This window comes from Podarcis bocagei (assembly GCF_964188305.1).
Source record: "Podarcis bocagei genome assembly, chromosome: 11".
NCBI lineage: Eukaryota > Metazoa > Chordata > Lepidosauria > Squamata > Lacertidae > Podarcis > Podarcis bocagei.
In genome coordinates, this window is record NC_138136.1 from 53262161 (window position 1) to 53284104 (window position 21944).

Sequence of the window (21944 nt, forward strand, 5' to 3'; positions counted from 1 at the left end):
ACATTCTTATATCTCTGTTAACAGCTGATCATCCTTGCTCCTTTTCTTCCAAATGCCAGTAAAGAAGAAATAAGGAAAGCAGAATGAAGGGGAGAAGTGGCTAGGAACTCGATAATTCCTTCCAGCATTGCTGCTGCTTATCTCTTAGAGAAAGCCACCAGAATTCTCAACGGTAAGAGCTCAGCTTACACATGTTGCTACTTTTAGCATGAGTGTAGCCACAACCTTGACAAACCAAGTACAAGAGAGTCTTCTTTATTTCCATTCACATCACAGACATGCTATGTTACAGGAGCAATATAACTTTAGATTATTGTTAATTGCTACCTGCCTGTTTACTGAGTGATCAAGTCTCTTGACCCGTTAATTCTTACTTCAGGAGAGGAGCTATATCAGTAATGTTCACTTTTAAACTTTCCTTCTTACTAATACTGAGATCTTCTCAAGTGCTCAGCTGCCTAAATAATGTGGATTCCCTTGACAACTCTCGGGCGCCGCATATTTCACTGGAGCATGACAGAAGAAATGATTATAATTTACAAAGTATTGTACTAATGAAAATCACTATCATCATCAAATGAGAACTATCCACATCTAGCAAAGAATATTTTGAGGTGCTCAATTGCAGGGAAAGGTTGTAGCTCTGTTTTGTATGCAGAAGGGCCTGGGTTCAATCCTGGCATCTCCAAGAAGGCCAGGGAGTGTTCCCTGCCTAAAACCTTGGAGAGCTATGACTAGTTAGCATAAACAGTACTACACAAGATGGACCAATGGCTTGATTTAGTCTGAAGCAGATTCCTTCATACCTATTTAATTAACTCACTGGGCAGTTCCCCCCCCCCCCCGGTTGTGATTTATTTTTGTATTTGGCTTTAGAAGTTTAATAACATTGATGGAGATCTTTAATACAAATAACTTGGGCACAATCCTGATAAAAGATAGACATTTTTTTATGGCTGTGATGCTGTGCACATTTACCTGGGAATCCCATTCAACTCACTGGTGTACATCCCATAATTTCAATGAGGAGGTTAAGCAAGGAGCTTCACAACGGGGGACATATTTAGTCAAATTGCTTAATTTTGGTCTGGATAATGCGGTAGTATCGCTGGCCAAAAATTCACAAAAAATACCAAGCGAAACAAGCAAGACATATCCATTTTAAGCAAATAGCGGGTGTCAATTATGCAACATTCACCCACTCATTCTTGTAGCACAGATCAGAAGGGGAAAGTATATATAAATACTGGGGCATCGGGGAATCAAAAAATATCTGAAGATCATGCATCCAACCCTACAAAGCAAAAATACCCAGGGATTGCTGCCAAATATTTGCAGATGAATCATCTTTATTCCTTTACCCAGATAGCATTGGCCCTGATCCAGTTTTTATGAGCATACAGAGGAGGAAGCCTGCTAGCGACAGGCAGCTAACAGTAAGGGAACAGGGATAATAAATAAATTCAAATTGTTCACCTTCCTCACACCTTCTCTTGCTGCTTCCCCTTGGCTCCTGGTAATGTGCTTCTCAGAACTACTAATTCTAATATGGTGCTATCTGGAGATCATCTATGACTATGATACATCTAAATTTCTTAAATTCTTGAGTGGGACATGTCTGTAATACCCATTGAGCTAGTTGGCTCCTCAGCTTGCTTAATACTGTATTGTGAGGCAAAGCAAACTATTTAATTAACTTAAACACAAGCAAATCTCTCTCTAGCTGCCCAGCTTCTAAGCTAGCACCCACCAAGGCAATGTCCCAGACCAGCTTAGCTTCAGCAACATGGCAGCCTTCAAGACAGAGGTGGGGAATCACTGTTGGGCAGTGGACCAGATCCGACTGATGTCAACCTTCCATTGGCCACATTTGAGAAGTGGGTGGAGCTCTTTGCCTATCAATCACCTGCCATCATAACATGGTAACAAGTCTCTGGGCGAATCAGGGCAGCTTACAATTGGCACCAACAGTTAAGGAGCACCCAATGCAAACTGTGGTTGCAAAAGAAGATTGGGAATACGCTCTAGGGCTCCTAGTTTTTTCCTATACAGCCATGGCTTTATCTGTCCCATACCTGATGTCACACAGAGTTCTTGCAGCCTGGACACTGAGGTCCAGCTCCGAGGGCCTTCTGGCGGTTCCCTCACTGCGAGAAGTGAGGTTACAGGGAGAGGGCCTTCTTGGTAGTGGTGCCCACCCTGTGGAACGCCCTCCCATCAGATGTCAAGAAAATAAACAACTATCTGGCTTTTAGAAGAAATCTGAAGGCAGCCCTGTTTAGGGAAGTTTTTAATGACTGTATTTTTAATATTCTGTTGGGAGCTGCTCAGAGTGGCTGGGGAAACCCAGTCAGATGGGTGGGCTATAAATAATATCCATAGCTGTCAACTTTCAGATTTGAAAATAAGGGATCAGCAGCCTCACCTGTTTTGGGGACAGTCTACGGGATATTTAGCAATCCAGGATAGCAGCGGGAAGCAGCGGGAAACGGTGCTGGAATAAGGGAATTTACAGCAAAAAAAGGGAAGGTTGACAGCTATGATAATATCAGAGGTTCCTCAACTGTACTTCAGACCCTGAGGCCAGGCTGTTCTGTGTCTATGACTGCACTGGGAAAACCTAGCATTACCTTCTTGCCTCCCTTTGCCAAGATATATTCATGGTAGTTGCAGGATTAGTGATACATATGACCTCCCCCCACCCCACCTGATGGGCAGAGAATGATGGGGGTACTCAGCAATGGAAGGTTAGGTTTTCAAGGCACAGTGTATCCATCTTTGCAGCGTATGAGTTTCCCCCTAGTGTACAATATAGGAGTTACTGATGGCAGGCAACCACTGGATCAAGGATCCAACACGCTTGACATCATGCCTAGTCCATGATGCTTAGAGTCTGGCATTTGCTGCAGTACTTAGCTAGACTGGATCTGGAGAGCTCATGAGCTTGCGAGACTGACACCCTTGATTCAGAATTCCATATTTCATTCCAATTTATAATCCCAGACATGCTCAGGATGATTAATCCTATTATTCAAATGCCAAATGAATCAATATTACTTATTTTACAATACTGCTTAATGATTCCCTGCCCCCATATTTTGTAATTACTTTTATGTTCTACACGGATACATTTGGTTAATGTTACTAATGAGATGGATGGCGTGCTCCTTGCAAAAAAAAAAAAGTGGGGGGGGGGGAGAGAGAAGTGAAACTTTTTTTTTTTTTGAGGCTTCATGAATTACCAGAGCAGTTATCCATTCACAACACTTGAGGGCGAACAGATCATTTTCACAGCATTATTCATTCCATTGGCATTCACTGCAGCCTTATTGGCCAAGCAGAAACGATTTGGTATTCATGGAGATGGATGCAGAGATATATTCATAGAATTTCCACTATTAACTTTCCGACTAAGGATGTGATTTGCACAGAATGAATTTGCACAGGGTTGCCTCCCACAAATGAACATACGAAGAGCTGGGTGGGTGAGGTTAGCTGTTTTGAATCCTCAACAGCCACAAACACAGACCTGCTGTCTCTATAGCAACATGGCTGCACTCAAAAACTCTTCCCGTCCCTCTGTAAGAGGAATTTCAACAAACACCTTTAATGGCTGGGAGGTCATTAGGGAGAGGAGTCTGCCACCAGTGTACTCCATCAAGTTGTTTATTTATTAATTTATTTAAAGCACTCTTGTCCCACTCTTCAAGCCAAAACAAAATCCAACAGGAAGGCTCCTAGAGTGGCTTCAAATTTCACAGATGTAAATTTATAATCTGATGCACATGGCATGAAAGGAAAGGAGAGTAGGAGGAAGGAGGGAAAAGCAAACTCAATGACAAGTTCTAAGCCATGGGGAGGCAAACTAAGGCCCGGGGGGGGGGGGTCCGGCCCAATTGCCTTCTAAATCCGGCCCACGGAAGGTCCAGGAATCAGCGTGTTTGTACATGAGTAGAATGTGTCCTTTAATTTAAAATGCATCTCTGGGTTATTTGTGGGGCATGCCTGGTGTTTTTCCATGAGTAGAATGTGTGCTTTTATTTAAAATACATCTCTGGGCTATTGGTGGGGCACAGGAATTCATTCATTCCCCCCCCCCCAAAAAAAATATAGTCCAGCCCCTCACAAGGTCTGAGGGACAGTGGACCAGCCCCCTGCTGAAAAAGTTTGCTGACCCCTAAGTACTAGTCTCTATCACCATCATCTCCCTTCTACCTGAGAGCTCATCCTTCAACCCCAGTCCATCTTCCCTAAACACATTTGCCTGCATGTATCAGAACTCACTTGGGGTTACTGCAGGGACTCAAGCATCTTTTCTAGCCAAAGGACATGTTTTGTAGTCAAACCCTCTCTTGACTACAAAAGATCTCTCATGTGGTTCATAGGCTGGTATCCAAAGTCCAAGGCTGACAATGGTCCATTTCACCATACCAACTCTTTTGCAAACAGGGTTTAGGAAGTTTGGCACTGAGGGGTGTCCTGCCCCCCACCCCCACTGGCAGACTGGAGCAGGTGCACAGTAAGTCAAGAATGACACAGAGCCCACCTTAAGAACATATCCTCCTTTAAAGAACCTTTTTAATCCTATTAGCTGCCTTTAATCACATTAGCAGTTCTCATTTATTTTTTTTCTTTTAAATGCAGTATTAACATAGCATTAACCTCCTATCATGGTCATGTTCGCCAAAGCAGTTAATTTCCCTTGCTGCCTTGAACCACAGCAAGACTCCGCTTCTGCGATGCTTCCTTCTTCCATCTTGCACGGCGCCCTGCCTGAACAGAGTTCTGAAATAATCCTGCCTCTCAGGAAGGCATAATCTCTGTTAATTAAACCCCTCTTTAAAATCTGACCTCATCTTTTTTTGTTCTATTATAGTTTGGGATTAATGCAAAGCCAATACAGAGGCAAATACCTTTCCTACAAGGCCTGGAGAAACAGACAATAGATAAACCCAGGACTGATGCAGAGTTAAGTACAGCCAGCAAAGCCCCTTCATTTTCATGGGCCTAGTTGCAACCCAGGGATGGAAGGATGAGTCTATTTTAGGGCCATGGCAATATTGCACGTGTTCATTCATAAATCCATCCCATCTTGTTTCTGCACTACCATGGTCTTTATTTGAAATTCAAACAAACCACAGGATGCTATATATATTTTTGAACTTTTTAAAAAAGTGGTTTTCTTACAAAATGCACGTTTTTGTTTTTATTTAACAAAATGTATGTACTACTGGATTGTAATAAAACCTCTAAGTAGGTTTTAAAAAAAAAACCAACACCTTTCCGGACTCATCCCATTTTTGGTGAGTTTCTCCCCCTTCTAATTGTAAGTTTTAAAAACTGTTCTCAATGATGTATTTTGGGTTGTCGTGACTCACCCTGGGACCTTAAGGTAAAGGGATGGATAATAATAATAATAATAATAATAATAATAATAATAATAATAATAATAATAATAATAATAAAAAATACCATCTGTTTATAAAAAATAAGCGTTTTCTCTTAATGTTTGCACTTTAAAATGTACTTTTCCCTTATTCACCCATTCACATGTTGGTACATTTCTAAAGCCGAGAATTGCATTGCGAAATTCAGAAGGGTGCAATATTCAAAAGACAATTATGTTCCCATCTGTTCATTAGCCCAAGAGGCAAGGCTCAGGTCCGTTTGCATCAGAATTCACAAAGATCAAATTCCTTAAGCATGCCTAGGCACACCTAATGACCCCCAGGAACCTGCTCTAAATTGTGCACCTCTTAGTTAGGATCCTGTTGAGTAATTGGTACCTGGGCCTAGCATGCATCTTTGACTTGGACACATTTTAATCCCTCTGGCTTGAGAGTAGAGTGTGGGAGAGCTAGTCCACAGAAGCTTTTAAGGTCTGGGGAGTGCCCACAAAACTGCTCTGGCGTGCTGCTGGCTGGACTCCCTGCGGTTCCCTTATTTAGCAAAAACCAGCCAAATCTCCACTTGACACATCTCAGGTCAGCAGTTCAAGACTTGCTACAGCTTCAAACCCAAACTTCTCACCTCCATCTTCCATGATTGCCCCTGCCCTACACCTTTCTCTTTTGCTGTCGATGGCTTGCAGCACCCCAAAATCTGTACTTCCCCAGTTCAGAATATGACTCTGTCCAGAAGAGCACCAAAATTGTTATCTGCCTGCCAAATTTAAATGCTGCCAATAATTGGAATATCCCAGAAAATATAGATTTCACAGGAAACCCAACTCCTTAGCAACAAAGTTATGGAAACTGGAGCTGTCTTCTGACACTCAAATTGAGTGTTAAATATGCAGGGATCTACACCAGATTGCAGGGTCCTACAATGTGTGGGGAACCTCCCTGCTTCAGGCAGTCACCCTGAAATTTGTGGTTGGTGTCAACAAAGCCCACCAGGGAACATCTAGCATGTTCGTCCCTTCACATATTTAACACACTATCCAAATACCTGAAGGGTGCACACCTGTCCTAATGCTTAGCAACAGTAGCTTATTTTCTAGAGGAAGAGTGGTTATTTGGATGGCCTTGGGAAAAAATACACTTCTCAGGATCCCTATATTTCATGGAGTCCCTACATTTATAGGACAGAGGGAGGGAAATGAAAGAGGAGGTGCGGTGTGGCTTGGCAGCACTGAAAATATTTGTGGGAGATGGGCTGAGGCACTCAGACCCCATTGTGCTGCAGATGATGCTACTGAGGCTGTGACAGGATGTAAAGGCAGAACTGAATTAGAGGAGGGGACAAGCTCTTTCCTCATTTTTACAGATAATGGCCCAGTTTACTGAATCCAGTTTGGAACCGAGTTGTTGGAGTTATTTCCTTATGGCATTAGAAATGCACACGGACACATCACTCATTCTGCATTGAGGGCCTCTGCAAAAGCCAGATGGATGCCATTCTGTTTGTATACACTCACCGTAACCAACAACTTGCATAGCAATTTGTATGTGTGTGTGAAACCTGGGCAGGCTTCCAAGTACAGCTGGTCGACATATTGCACAGATTCTATGGTATTCTTAAACTGAAATGGTTCTCTTTTAAGAATTGTGGCAAATTTAGAAAGTATGGAAAATTGAAGTCTAGTTCTTATGGACATGTCAAATCCCTGTCTGGGCTATACCCACTTCAGTACCCAAGTGAACTGAAAGGCTTTTTAGCCAAGCCACCTGCACCAAAACAGATGTCATATGGTCAGGTGGGGGGCAGATAACGATGGAGCTGTACCATAGAGAGCTGGCACTCAGCTTATCTTAAAAAAAAGGTAAAGGACCCCTGACAGTTAAGTCCAGTCGCGGACGACTCTGCGGTTGTGGCGCTCATCTCACTTTATAGGCAGAGGAAGCTGGCATTTGTCCGCAGACAGTTTTTCCGGGTCACATGGCCAGCATGACTAAGCCGCTTCTGGCGAACCAGAGCAGTGCACAGAAATGCTGTTTACCTTCCCGCTGGAGCAGTACCTATTTATCTACTTGCACTTTTCATGTGCTTTCAAACTGCTATGTTGGCAGGAGCTGCGACTGAGCAACAGGAGCTCACCCCATCGCAGGGATTTGAACCACCAACCTTCTGATTGGCAAGCCCAAGAGTCTCACTGGTTTAGACCACAAATCTTAAGTGCAGGCAAAAATGAGTCACCTGACGCTGTTGTGATGACAGGTGGTTGACAGGTGGTGACCCTGCCCACCTGTCAAACCTGGCCAATGGGTGTGCTTGTGGGGGGGAGAGTGGGGGGGAGAGAGATAAGTACCCAACCTCCTACATCCAGCTGGAACCAGCTCCCCACCCTTGTCCTACTTGCCTCTGACCCCCTGGCATAACCTGTTATTCTTATTCCCCTCCAACAGTTTCCCAAACTTAATCCCAGCATGATTTATACTTCATGCAAGGGAATTGCTCTTGGACTGATGAGTAATAGGGAAGTTGACCCAGGTGTCACTTTCCAGTGAGGTGGATATTAACACTTCATGTCAGCACTGCACTGCTCAAAGACTTTCCAAAAGGCCAAGTCTCCGGTGAGTTATTACATCAACAAGATGCCTGGACACCCGAAAAGCCTTGATGGCTCTTCAGCAAACACATTTCGTGAGGCCGAGGGCATGAGGGAGGTAACCCTTCCTTGAACTACATGCTATTAAGAAGGTGTCGTTCTGATACTATGATAGATTTCAGAGGTCTTTTTGTGTGCTGATGGACACAGATGCCTTCCAACGGAAGACTTTAAAATTAGGGAGCCGGGCTCTCGTTATAAATTCTCTCTGCTTCGCTAAACCATCAGGCACATTATATTAATGCAGTTCAAGAGATTAACAGTAAATCCCATCTTTAAGGTAGCTTTTAAGATGTCAGCCCATCCTACCTCACACCTGCTCTCCAATTTCTCACACGAGAGACATCCCGAATGCCTCGTAGCCAAATGCCAAGGCCTTTTAAAGGCAGGCTGGAGCCTGAACACACTTAAAAGGAAGTCGAACCCCCTGTGGAGGCATGAACCTTTACAACTCCCACGGTGCATTGCAACTTTAGTGCATCCGTTGAAGAGCGTAAAGCTTAACCAAGCTTGGGGAAAATAAGTAGTCTGCATGTGGCATATAAGGTTTGGAATCGATGTAACAAACAGAATGTTAAACTGGCCAAGTTGGAAGGCAAGTAGTGAAGCGAAGAAGAAGAAGAAGAAGAAGAAGAAGAAGAAGAAGAAGAAGAAGAAGACGACAGACATATGGAGAAATTAATTAAAAATGAGCCACCGTAATCTGAGAGGCATTGTGACTTTGGGATATAAAGTGCATTCAGCATGTAGCCCTGTGTGCAAACATTAATGCACAAGTTGTGCCAGAGTTTTCACAGTTGCTTTGCCAGAAATGAAAAACGAACAGCAAAACATGTTAGATGGTTGCATGAGCAAAACGTAAGCATAGATATGAAGATATTTCAAGCCAGTTTCCTGCTCTTTTGTGTGCACGTCTTCAATATGGGTGCCATGGCCCTTTGCAGTGTTGGTTTAGAGCATTGGTACAAAACTCTTCAGCCAAAAAGCCTTCCAGAGTGGCTTTACATACAACAGGTTAAAACAAGACAGCCTCTCTCTCTTAGTTGGTAACACAACACAGAAAGAAAATGGATGTGAAGGGAAGAGGGGGAAAGCAAACTCAGGAATTAAAAACAGTTCTTCTGATGCCCAATAGCAACTGAAACAGTTCAGGGGCAAAGGACTCTTCATGGAGGTGGTCTTTCGGCCGGGTTGATAGGATGAACCCTGCTTCCCCTCTCTCCCACTGAGGCAGCCTGCTGAAATGGCTGTTTCTAGTTTAGGCAATTACAGAAGCTCTCTTGCATAGGAAGAAAGAAGGCAAGAAGAACAACAAAAGATTTTCTGCACACGGTTTTCCTGCTGGATGGGGAAGTGCATGTGAATAAGGGCTTAAATTCATGTCCAGATGTGGAAGCAGATTTGGGTCAATACAACAGCATGCATCTGAATGTGAAACATATGATCCACATTTGAGCAGGTGATGGTATGCGTTTCTATCAGTTTTTCAATATGGGCAGGTGTACAGAAAATTCTTTGCACACAGGAAGTCCCAGTGTGATTTCCTAGCCTCAGGTAGCAGTTGATGGGGGAAACTATCACAGAGACCATTGGAAGCTGCTGTCAGTCAGATTATACATTACTAGGTTAAATGGACAAGTAGCTTTACCTAGTTTAAGGTAGCATTCTGTGCTTTCTAAATCTTTTGCCTGTTTTTCTTCATTTTACTGATTTATTTATGAAAGTGTGGGTCTCCTTTTACATGCGTCTCAAGGCAGTTTACAAACATACAGCAGAATACAGTTCTTCTTAAAACCGTACAGAAAAAACAACAAGTAAAGATAGGGTTGAAAACAATACAAAACGAATACTTGAGACCAGTGCTTTTTTCTGGGGGTACGCAGGGGTACGCATACCCCTAAACATTTTGTGAATCTTTGTACTTTTGTCCATTTGAACTATAAAAGAGTGATTGCCTTGAGTCAAAATGGGAGTACCCCTAAATATGTTTTTAGGGGGGAAAGCACTGCTTAAGACAGGGACATTTTTTAAAGCCAGATGGAAGAGCTTGTCAGATCCTCACCCTTCACAAAATCTCTCACTTCTTCATGGCAAGCAAAGATAATGGAAGCCACACTGAAAGCCCTGCTCTGGGGCCCTATCTGCAGTACACATTGAAAGCAATATCATACCCCTTTAAACATTCACAACTTCCACCATTATGGGAACTGTGGTTTGCTATGGGTGCTGAGAGCCATAAGGAGGCCTCAACCCACCTCACAGAGCTACAAAGGAAGAGGGATTGTGTTAAGTTGTGGGTGAACATATCAGACGACACAGCGATTCTTCAAACAGCTCTTGTTTATTCACAAGCCAGAACAGAACTGAAGTGAAGGGTTCAGTCAGCCTGCTTATATAGAGCTTCAGTACAATGTAACTTAACAATTTTCTAAAACTATCCAATCACTGAACGTCACTTTCTATCCCTTATTTGCATAACTATCTACAGTAACCCCCTGCTGGCTCAGGGTGAGAACTTCAGCACATAACAGATTGATTGTTAAACTGCTCTGAGAATTGTAGCTCTGTGAGGGTTCATTTTATTTTATTTTATATTGAAAGTTTTCAGTGAGGAAATTAAGGGAAGGAAAAAAAGGGAAAAGAACATGAAACTGTGATACTGAAATTGTTGTTAGGGTTTCCTAACAACTCTCAGCAGCCTTAACAAAGGACACTTTGCAGGATTCTCTGAGGAAAGCCATGCCAGTTTCAAGTGGGACCTGAGTTACTGCAGAGGCGGCTTCTGCCATTTTAGGGATGTGAATGAGAAACCTACTCTGTTTTTGATTGGGTGTCAAAGTGCTTTTTACAAAAAATTCCTTTCATCTTTTTGTTATAGCTCTTTACATCAAGGGGAAAAAATGTAAAATAAAATTGACGTGCTGAAAGTACACTTGACCCTCGCAGGTCAAATAAATATAAAGTTAAAAGAAAGGTATATTCGCTGAGCCTTTGATATTCATTTTGGCATGCTCAATTGAAACGGATCTGTTCTCAGGCTGTTTTATCAGTATCGCTCCTTATCTGCCTTTTGTTGTATTCAATGGGGGTTCTCTCTGCCTTTTTTTCAAGTGTATCGGTCTCCCTCTCTGGGTATCACAGACTTCTGATGAATTTAGGACTGTGAGGATCAAATTCTATTTGTCTTCCTGCAGGGAAGCAAGACAGTGACTTTGTCATGAAATCGTGAAGCTTAGGCTCTCCACAGATCAAAATCCCTTTGGTTTATATAGCTAGCTGTCAGCCCAGGGATTTCTATAACAAAAGTGGGGAAGAGGAGGGGGAGAACGGGGACTTCAATTGCTCCAGTGAGTTTCTGAGCACAATTCAAAGTGTTGGTGCTGACCTTGGCCCAGTATACCTGAAGGAGCGTCTCCACCCCCGTCACCCCCATTGTTCACCCCAGACACTGAGGTCCTTTTCTGAGGGCCTTCTGGTGGTTCCCTCACTGCAAGAAGCGAAGTTACAGGGAACCAGGCAGAGGGCCTTCTCGGTAATGGCGCCCACCCTGTGGAATGCCCTCCCTTCAGATGTCAAGGAAATAAACAACTGTCTTGAGTTTTAGAAGACATCTGAAGGCAGCCCTGCATTGGGAAGTTTTTAATGTTTGATGTCTTAGTATGTTTCAATATATGCTGTGAGCTGCCCAGAGTGGCTGGGGAAACCCAGCCAGATGGGTGAGATATAAATAATAAAATTATTAATTATTATTATTTTTATTATTATACTACACCCTAAATAGGAAGGAGAAGTCCAAAAGAGAGCACACTTTTTCTGTTTTGGCTGAATTTGAATGCAAGCAAAAGTGATGCTCCTAGCTGGTGAACCTTAACAGTTAATCAAAAAAGCTTCTGCACAATTTACACTAGTTATCAGCGCATCAGTCAAGAGGAAGACCACAATCTGCTTTGGATGCCAACAGAACTGCCCTCAAGTTGAAGTGCTTTGAGGACATCAGGCCTAACATAAAACATATATGGATACCCCATAGAGAAATCTCATCTCCCCCAAGCTTTTTGCAAAAGCTACCTTCACGTGTTACTCAGTGGTGTGTGGGTGCTTTTTGTGGTTGTTCTGATGGTTGTTGTAGGAATAATAATTGTTGTTGCTGTTGGTAGTAGTAGTAGGAGTAGTATTGGTGGTGGTGGTGGTAATAGCATATCCTCCAACATTTCTTCACTGAAAATGGGAATGTCCTATGCCATAATAATAATAATAATAATTTTATTATTTATACCCTGCCCATCCGACTGGGTTGCCCCAGCTACTCTAGGTGGATTCCAACATTAAAAAAACCCCTTCCTTATACAGGGCTGCCTTCAGATGTCTTCTAAAACTCCTTGGCTTGGGGGTTGCATAACTCCTTCCCCTCCAACATTTCTCTGATGAAAATAGGGATGTCCTAAAGAAAAGCGGGACATTCCAGGATCAAATCAGAATCTGGGGTGCCTTCTGTAAATCCAGGACTGTCCCTGGAAAATAGGGATACTTGGAAAGTTTGAGATAGGGCCTTATTGGTAGTAGTGTCCTGACAATGGAAAGATCTCCCCTTCAGGGAGGTGGTAATAATAATAATAATAATAATAATAATAATAATAATAATAATAATAATAATAATAATAATAATTTATTTATATCCATCCATCTGGCTGGGTTTCCCCAGCCACTCTGGGCGGCTCTCAACAGAATACTAAAAACATGATAAAAGATCAAACATTAAAAACTTCCCTAAACAGGGCTGCTTTCAGATATCTTCCAAAAGTCAGATAGTTGTTTATTTCCTTAACATCTGATGGGAGGGTGTTCCACAGGGCGGGCACCACTACTGAGAAGGCCCTCTGCCTGGTTCCCTGTAGCTTCACTTCTCACAATGAGGGAACCACCAGAAGATCCGAGCTGGACGGCGGGAATGGAGACGCTCCTTCAGGTATACTGGGCTGAGGCCGTTTAGGGCTTCAAAGGTCAGCACCAACACTTTGAATTGTGCTCGGAAACATACTGGGCACTGAGGCTGGTAACTTTTCTGGCAGCAGCAGAAGACTATCTTCTTTTGCAAGCAACCTAAACAAACTATGGTGGCTGTTGTTGTTTAGTCATTTAGTCGTGTCCGACTCTTCGTGACCCCATGGACCAGAGCACGCCAGGCACCCCTGTCTTCCACTGCCTCCCACAGTTTGGTCAAACTCATGCTGGTAGCTTCAAGAACACTATCCAACCATCTCGTCCTCTGTCGTCCCCTTCTCCTTGTGCCCTCAGTCTTTTCCAATGTCAGGGTCTTTTCCAGGAATTCTTCTCCTCTCTTGAGGTGGCCAAAGTATTGGAGCCTCAGCTTCAGGATCTGTCCTTCCAGTGAGCACTCAGGGCTGATTTCCTTCAGAATGGATAGGTTTGATCTTCTTGCAGTCCACAGGACTCTCAAGAGTTTCCTCCAGCACCATAATTCAAAAGCATCAATTCTTCGGCGATCATCCTTCTTTATGGTCCAGCTCTCACTTCCATACATCACTACTGGGAAAACCATAGCTTTAACTATACGGACTTTTGTTGGCAAGGTGATTTCTCTGCTTTTTAAGATGCTTATATAATATCCTTTGCATTGTCTCTCTCCCTAGCTAGTATGTGATGTCAGCTAATGTTAATTGATTTTAGGAGGCAGTTTACCAGGTAGTGTGTGTGTTTTCCCTCCCCTCAGAAGCCCCACTGATATGAAAGAAGGCTGAACATCTGCTTAGCAGAGAGTACTGAACAGCTGTTTAAACAAACTATGGATTGCTGCATTCAATCATAAGCCAAACGATTTACTTTTGAAATGAGGCATGCTACAGTCATGCAGTTCAGCGGTAGCTAAATTAAGAATGCCTTATTAAAAGACCCGGAATTGGTGATAGCAGGAAGAAGGAAAAGGGATGCTTAGTTTTCTCCCAATCACCCTGAAATAGTTCTGCTTGAATTTAGTTTTGGGCCATGCATTCAGTCATCATGTGATGGGGGATCAAGGAAAACCTGACTGCAAATGGAACCCAGTGAGTTTGGCTGTGGCCTGATGATTATCGGCTTGTGGTGGCACAGTGGCAGGCTCTTCCACTGAAGAGTCCACCAGGGTTGTGGAATGTCCTCCATGGTGAGATATGAGCCTCTCCATTAAAATTGGCATCCCACTGTCTCCCGGAGAGCTGTTTAGGCAACCAGTCCTCTGAACTTGAATTTTTGATCTGTTATTTTATTTTATTTTATTTTTTAAACTGTTTTAACTGCCATGCTTTTTAACTGACTTGCTTTATTGTATACTGTATTTAAGTTAAGGGTCTTTTGATGCTCAGAAGGAATTGCTCTTGTGAATTTTAATAACACATAGATTTTATAGTTCTAAATCTGTTAGAAGCCACGTTGGCATATAATTTGGGATATAAATTAATATCAACAACAACCTGCAGGAGAAGACGAGCATCTGCTTTGTACGCCAAAGATCCCAAACTCAATCCCCGACTCCTCCAGGTGGAGCAGCAATAGACCACTGCAAGCCAATCCACAAATCATGATTAGGTGTTCAATCCAAATAGGTTCATAAACTAAAGTTGCACTCTTAAACCAACCAAAAGGTAAAGGACCCCTGACAGTTAAGTCCAGTTGTGAACAACTCTGGGGTTGCGGCACTTATCTCGCTTTACTGGCTGAGGGAGATGGCGTTTGTCCGCAGACAGTTTTTTTGGGTCATGTGGCCAGCATGACTAAGCCATTTCTGGGGAAACCAGAGCAGCGCACGGAAACGCCATTTACCTTCCTATTTATCTACTTGCACTTTGATGTGATTTAGAACTGCTAGGTTGACAGGACCTGGGACCGAGCAGCAGGATCTCACCCCGCCACAGGGATTCGAGCTGCTGACCTTCTGATCGGCAAGCCTTAGGTTCAGTGGTTTAGACCACAGTGCCACCTTATCTCAGAGCAAAATCCATTGAATACAACAGGACTTAGGTCTGAGTAGACATGGTTACAATAGCACTGTAATAATCACTCTAAACATATTTTCATGGATAAAACAACCCATTAATTGCTTCGATTTAACAAAGCCTCAAGCACCCCAATTTCAGAAGGGCCAAAGCTCAGTGGTAGAGTATCTGACTTGCAAGCAGACGGTCCCAGGTTCAGTCCCTGGCATCCCCAGGTACAGCTGGAAGAAACTCCTGTCTGAAATCATGGTGAGCTGCTGCAAGTCATCATAGACAAAACTGAGCTAGGTAGATCAATGGTATGGGATGTGGGTGGTGCTGTGGTCTAAACCACAGAGCCACTTGGGCTTGCCGATCAAAAGGTTGGTGGTTCGAATCCCCACGACAGAGTGAGCTCCTGTTGCTCTGCCCCAGCTCCTTTCAACCTAGCAGTTCGAAAGCACACCAGTGCAAGTAGATAAATAGGTACCGCTGTGGTGGGAAGGTAAACAGTGTTTCCATGCTCTCTAGTTTCCATCACAATGTTCTTTTGCTCCAGAAGCGGTTTAGTCCTGCTAGCCACATGACCCAGAAAGCTGTCTGTGGACAAATGCCGGCTCCCTCAGCCTGAAAGTGAGATGAGTGTTGCAACCCATAGTCGCCTTTGACTGAACTTAACCATCCAGGGGTCCTTTACCTTTACCTTTTACCTAACTTAATAGGAAGTATCCTATGTTTATATGTTCAAGGAAACAAATACTCTACAGAACCTGTATTTTGCAGCTGATCTGCTGTAACATTGACCTTCTTCCCTCTCAGCACCTGAACTGCTTTTCAGCATCCCTTTAGAAATTTTTCCTTTTTTAAAAATCAGCCTTTGGAAACTTTTTCACACCTACTACTAGTGTTCAGGTTTGCTGACTGAAAAGCAGATAAAAATTGAAGGAGGCACGCAAAAGCACTTCGAAAAACAGAGTGTCTTTTAACGATGGCAAAGTAGGAACTAAAATGGAATCAATCGCTTCGTCTCAGCTCTAAGAGTAACAGTTGTCACTTTGTTCCCCCCCAAAAACAACGATGGTGACTTGATAATCCATCCTTAGAAGTCATGATGGGGTGGCGGGGGGGAGAGATGGCCGAGTCTGAGCTACTAAGGGAATTATAAGTTGGTGCTTGCATCATTACTTGTACCCACAAGGCAACAGAGTACCGGTACAAATCCTGGGACATGGTGCAATGTGTTCCTTGTGGCTCATCACAAACAGGACAGGAGATTGATTAAAACAGCCAGTTGAAAGAACGATGTGGGGGAAGCATAATCGGAAGAACACATCCTCTCACGGGAATGCCAAAGCTACAAACTTAAACTGGCCTAACAGTCATTATCCACCTCCGGAGGGAGCTGTAGTACTTTGAAGGAAGCTAGGAATCTGTAAGAGGCCCATGGGATTCTCAATGCCCTTTATTTCCAGGATTTGTTGGCACAGAACAATGGCAGTTACGTTGGCGTAAAACTGACATTAGCGTAGCTAAAGGGGGCGTTCTAGTCAGTTCCAAACCCATCCTTGATTGGAACAAGTGAGACATCTTTCAGCAACCAGGAAGGTCCATTTTGGGCCCTTTAGCCTTCCAGCACATTGTTTAAACCTTCCTGTTTAGGAAGTTTTTGGTCTTTTAGTGGCTGTACCATACCCTTGGCATTGACATAACTGGTACATAATCCTTTTGACTTTATATTTCGTTTTATTGTCCCTCCTTAAGAACAACAACACATTTTACTTGCTGGTTTGCTAGTCTTTTGGTTCTCTCCTCTTCAGTTTTAGTTAATTTTTAATGCCTTTTACAATGTCTGATATTAGCTGCCTTCAGCTGAACAAGGAAACTTGGGACAGAAGTACTACAAACAGACAGACAAGTGTTTATTGGTTCCGAGTAGAGATGGAGAATTCTAATGAAAATAGAATCAAGGCAGAAATTTGCAATGTTCATGTCTTCGCCCCATGTCCAGAATGGAGCTCAATCCAGCAAATACAATCAACATTCACTGTTGTTCTTGCTTTCAGTTTGCAAATGATACATAACTGATCGTGTGTCCCCCCCCCATTTGCATTTCATTTCCTTTGCACTGAAATGAATAGGATGGGAAAATGTAATGAAATCATAAATTGCATAATTAATTATGTAAGTTACATAATTTCACCGCAGTAGACAGTGAGGCGAATAACATAGTTTTTGGCAGAAAATGAACTGCAGTGTTATGGAAACAGTGCTGCATGTGATGGAGACAGAGTGAAATGGAAAACTGTGTCTTCTTAATTCCTCCAAGGCTGAATGTTTTGCAGATGCTCAGTGTTTTGCAGACTAGGCTTAGGACCAGGAGGATGTGTAAAACATATGCAAGAAGCGAAGTGAGAAAGATTATTATTATTATTATTTATTGCATTTATGTACCGCTGTTCATCCGAAGAGCTCAGGGCAGTTTACAACATAAAACAGCATGCTGCATGTTCCTATCAAACCATAATTGTTCAACTATGGCTTAATGTGATGTGAGAACCAAGCTGTGATAAACAGCAAGTGCTTATACCACTGCTCACATCTTCAAAACTTGAACTTCAAAATCCAGATAGCATAGACATTTCTCCATGGTGAACATATTAGAAAGGCTAAAAAAGTATTTAGTTTTACACAACCACACACATGTTTCAGGGGTAGTTTGCCTCCCAGTTAGTTGCCTCCCAGAACAAGGCGGGCAAGCTTTGCCAATCTATGAGCAGCAAACCATAGGAGAAACCTTGGTTTCAGCTTGGGGTTTGTTGTTGTTTAGTCGTTTAGTTGTGTCCGACTCTTTGTGACCCCATGGACCAGAGCACGCCAGGCATTCCTGTCTTCCACTGCCTCCAGCAGTTTGGTCAAACTCATGCTGGTAGCTTTGAGAACACTGTTCAACCATCTCGTCCTCTGTCGTCCCCTTCTCCTTGTGCCCTCCATCTTTCCCAACATCAGGGTCTTTTCCAGGGAGTCTTCTCTTCTCATGAGGTGGCCAAAGTCTTGGAGCCTCAGCTTCAGGATCTGTCCTTCCAGTGAGCACTCAGGGCTGATTTCCTTCAGAATGGATAGGTTTGATCTTCTTGCAGTCCACGGGACTCTCAAGAGTCTCCTCCAGCACCATAATTCAAAAGCATCAATTCTTCGGCGACCAGCCTTCTTTATGGTCCAGCTCTCACTTCCATGCATCACTACTGAGAAAACCATAGCTTTAACTATACGGATCTTCAGCTTGGGGTTAGAAAAAGCTAAATCATGACCTGGGTTCAGAAACACAATAAACAAAACCACAACCTATTGACGCAGCAGCAAAACCAAGGAGGAGCCAAGCAGCCACAGTTTCCTCTCCAGGGCCCCATGTATTCGTGCTAAGCAACAATGTTAGCTTAGTGTGATGTGCAAATCAGGCTATTATGCAGGCCATTAAGATGATCCTGTGCAGTCATTTCCTCAAAATTTGATCTTTGTTTCCCTGAAGCTAGCACGCACATCCCACCCTCCACCGCATTTCAATACATTTTTCCTGATATGGCATCAAGGCAATGTGTCAGAGAAAGCACACAATGAATAATGGATAATGAAACACCCCCTGACACTATTTTGACACAGGGGAAGTATGAGGGTTTGATTGCCATTGTGTTCAGACACTGGCAGTGGAGGAACGAATGTGCTCAGAAGTCAAGCGTGGGACTTTGCATCCACTCAGTATGGCACTCATTAGCATTTCAACTTCTTTATGAAGCAACGGCACCCTTTGGAATAACCCCACCAGCCTTGCAGTCATGGCGTATAAAATGCCGATTATGTTTCGGACTCTGTCGTTGACGTAACAAGCTCATCATTAGATCAGCTTTATCGCAGAGCCTCCTGCACAGCAAAGCAACTTGATTAGGAAAATGTGTTAGCGGTGTTCTGGATGCCAAGAAATTAATGAGCAAGACAAACACAGGCTGTTTTCAGGAAAGCAGTGGTGGGGACTCCTGAGTTTGTGATCTGCTGTTTGCTAGATCAGACTCTTGCCTCCACAGAGGAAGATTAAAAAGAAACACTCCACTTTCTCATGCCTGTTACTGTCTTGATGCTAACAGTCACAGCTGCAAGGGCACTGCCTTTGATCCGCAAGCCAAGTTAGAAGAATATCAGAAGTCATACAGGGAGACACACCAATGATCTTTTTAGAAAGAGCAGAAATGGAATCTAAATTAGGGATGTGGAAGAGAGGGGGAAATTGGTTAACATTTTAATCTAACATTTTAATACGAATCTACCTACTTTGCACTTATTAGAGCATCCACCTGTCTCGAGAGACAATGGAGTGGGCTTCCAGGGGTGAAGTCAAACCTCTGTATTAGCAGCACTGAAGGCAGTGTGTCCTACGCTGCCCAGGTCCTGGGCTACCCAGGCAACAAGGGACCTTTCTTGGCCTTGATGATGTGGTCCAAAGGAAAGCAGAGCGATACATTTGGCACCAGGTCGGCTGCAAGAGTTGCCAGAAGGAGACTTACAAGGCGTCATCCAACCATCTTAGGAACTCCACTCTGGATTTGTGTAGGGTTTGCTCCTTAACCTTTTCTTCTCTTGAAGATATCCCACAAGGCAGCAGAGGTTTAGAATCAGAGTCTTCCTTCTCCTAGATGGGCTACCTTCCCAGGTTGATGAGCTATGCCTGCCTCTCACTTCCCTCTACAGCATATACTGAAACCGCCTTCTTTACCATTGGACCCACTATCCATCTCATCTGCTTAATCCACCGGAGCCTGCAGGGGAGGGTTTGAGACCCACTGGCTCCCCTCACCTGGTTTATCTGGCCAGTTGCTACTACTTTTGTGATACAGTCATACCTCGGGTTAAAGTAGCTTTGGGTTGAGCATTTTCGGGTTGTGCTCTGCAGTGACCCAGAAGTAATGGAACGTGTTACTTCTGGGTTTCGCTGCTTGCGCATGTGCAGAAGCTCAAAATGACGTCACGCACATGCACAGACGTGGCGAATCGCGACCCGTGCACACACAGAAGCGCAGAGGCGGGTTGCGTTCACTTCAGGATGCGAACGGGGCTCTGGAACGGATCCGGCTCGCATCCAGAGCTCTGCAACCCAAAAGTGTGCACCAAAATACATGTATTAGTCAAACTATTGTACAAAATTTAATCATACTAGGGGAAATTACTCACAAAAATGTGTAGCTTGGGGAAATACAGGTATTAGGAGAAATGTGCAGACTTTTAAGAGAGAGAAAACACACAAATTGACGTACAGCAGGAATAGTGCAACCAAATTTAAGGCTGGAAAAATGAGGGAGTGTATCCGAACTTGAAAAATAATCATGCATTCCTTTAAAAATACAATATTTGGAAGTGAAAAATGAGAAAGGTTTTCCTTGTAAACCTAAATCCCACTTAATGCACTTGTAGATGAGAATGGTGGAATGGTAGAAGTTTGATACTTCCTATGTGCAAGGATCCCTCCCATGCAGAGTCAGTTGATTTCCACCCAGTCAGACACCAAAACCAGAGGTTAAGCCCAGCTGAGGGCAAAGCAGAACTGGTGGAGGTGGAAAGTTATGCACGGCTTCCTGTCATCTTAGCAAGCGCAGGTTTTGAAATTCACCATGTTTAAGCTAACATTTAGTTGAGCACCAAGTTGGAGTTATAGTTCCATGAATGTGCTCTGTTGAAGTCCAATTCAGGAAGTGGCTTCCTCTAGGGGAAGCCCAGTTTCCTTTCAGCTACAGGTTTGCTGTTTGACCAGTGGCGTAGTGTGGGGGGTGCAGGGGGGGGCCAGCCGCACCGGGCGCAACATCTGGGGGTTAGGGTTAGGGGCGCAAATCCACTGGTTAGGGGGCGCAAATCCACGGGTTAGGGGGCGCAAATTACTTGCCTTGCCCCGGGTGCTGACAACCCACGCTACGCCACTGTGTTTGACTAAAGGTGAAAGTGCACAGATGACATCACCATGACAAATGCCATCATCACTGGTTGTCAAAAGAGCACCACAAGTGAAGGGGTCACTTTTTGTGCCCCTGAGACAAGTACTTGGACTCTTGCTAAATATAATTATATAAATAAATCTTAATAAATAACGATTGACTTTTTTTTTTAACCAACCAGAATCTACTAATGTTTTATTGATGCTTTATAGACTGACTATACTTTATGTTATAAAGTATAACGTATGCCTTAATATGTTTGATCATAAATATTCAAATATTCAAATACTACTTAGCAAGTCTTACTATTGCCAGAGTTTCACAGTACACCCCAATGACCAGAACTGAATATTTCAGGAAGTAATAAGACAAATCATTTTAGTGACCTTCAGTAATTTAAGTGCAAGGATGCAGGCAATAAGAGTTACTGAATTATATAAGAGAAAAGGAGACAACAATTTTAAGCAGTTGAGGGGGTGGATCTACCCCCAACCTCAGACGCTGCCGATCCTGGGATATGATGAAGAAGGGGAGCTGATTTTTGTCAATCCACCCAACTGAGTCTGCGATTGCAGTCTATACAACTCAATAGAGAACTGAGGCTACTCTAAATCTGAAAAGAGGTTCACACTTGAGTAAGAGAAAAAGCCAGAACTCAGTCATTGTAAACATATTTCTTTCTACTCCTGGTGCTACAGCATGTAGCCAAGACATTTGTTTTAAAAGTCACACCCTGGAGTTTGAGCCCCACTCCAACAAACACATAAGCTAGGCATTCAACTTCATCATTCTCAAAGTTAATTAACTGGCAATCCCAATTAATCCCAAATTGATTTTGCCCTGGGCTGCCACAACCATTCGTTGGATGCTATTAAAAAACAACAACACCACACACATGCATGCAAAGAGGATGTGGGGTTTACTCTGGGCCAGGTTCTCATTTGTATTGGCAAG

At 43.3% G+C, this 21944-nt stretch overlaps 1 protein-coding gene across 4 annotated transcripts in view; it reads right to left on the minus strand.

The window, feature by feature from the left end:
• Positions 1-21944, minus strand: part of DCC (DCC netrin 1 receptor) — a gene marked incomplete at its 5' end in the record, with an annotated part of 959801 nt that overhangs the window by 125264 nt on the left and 812593 nt on the right. The gene's annotated exons all lie outside the window — the stretch shown is intronic.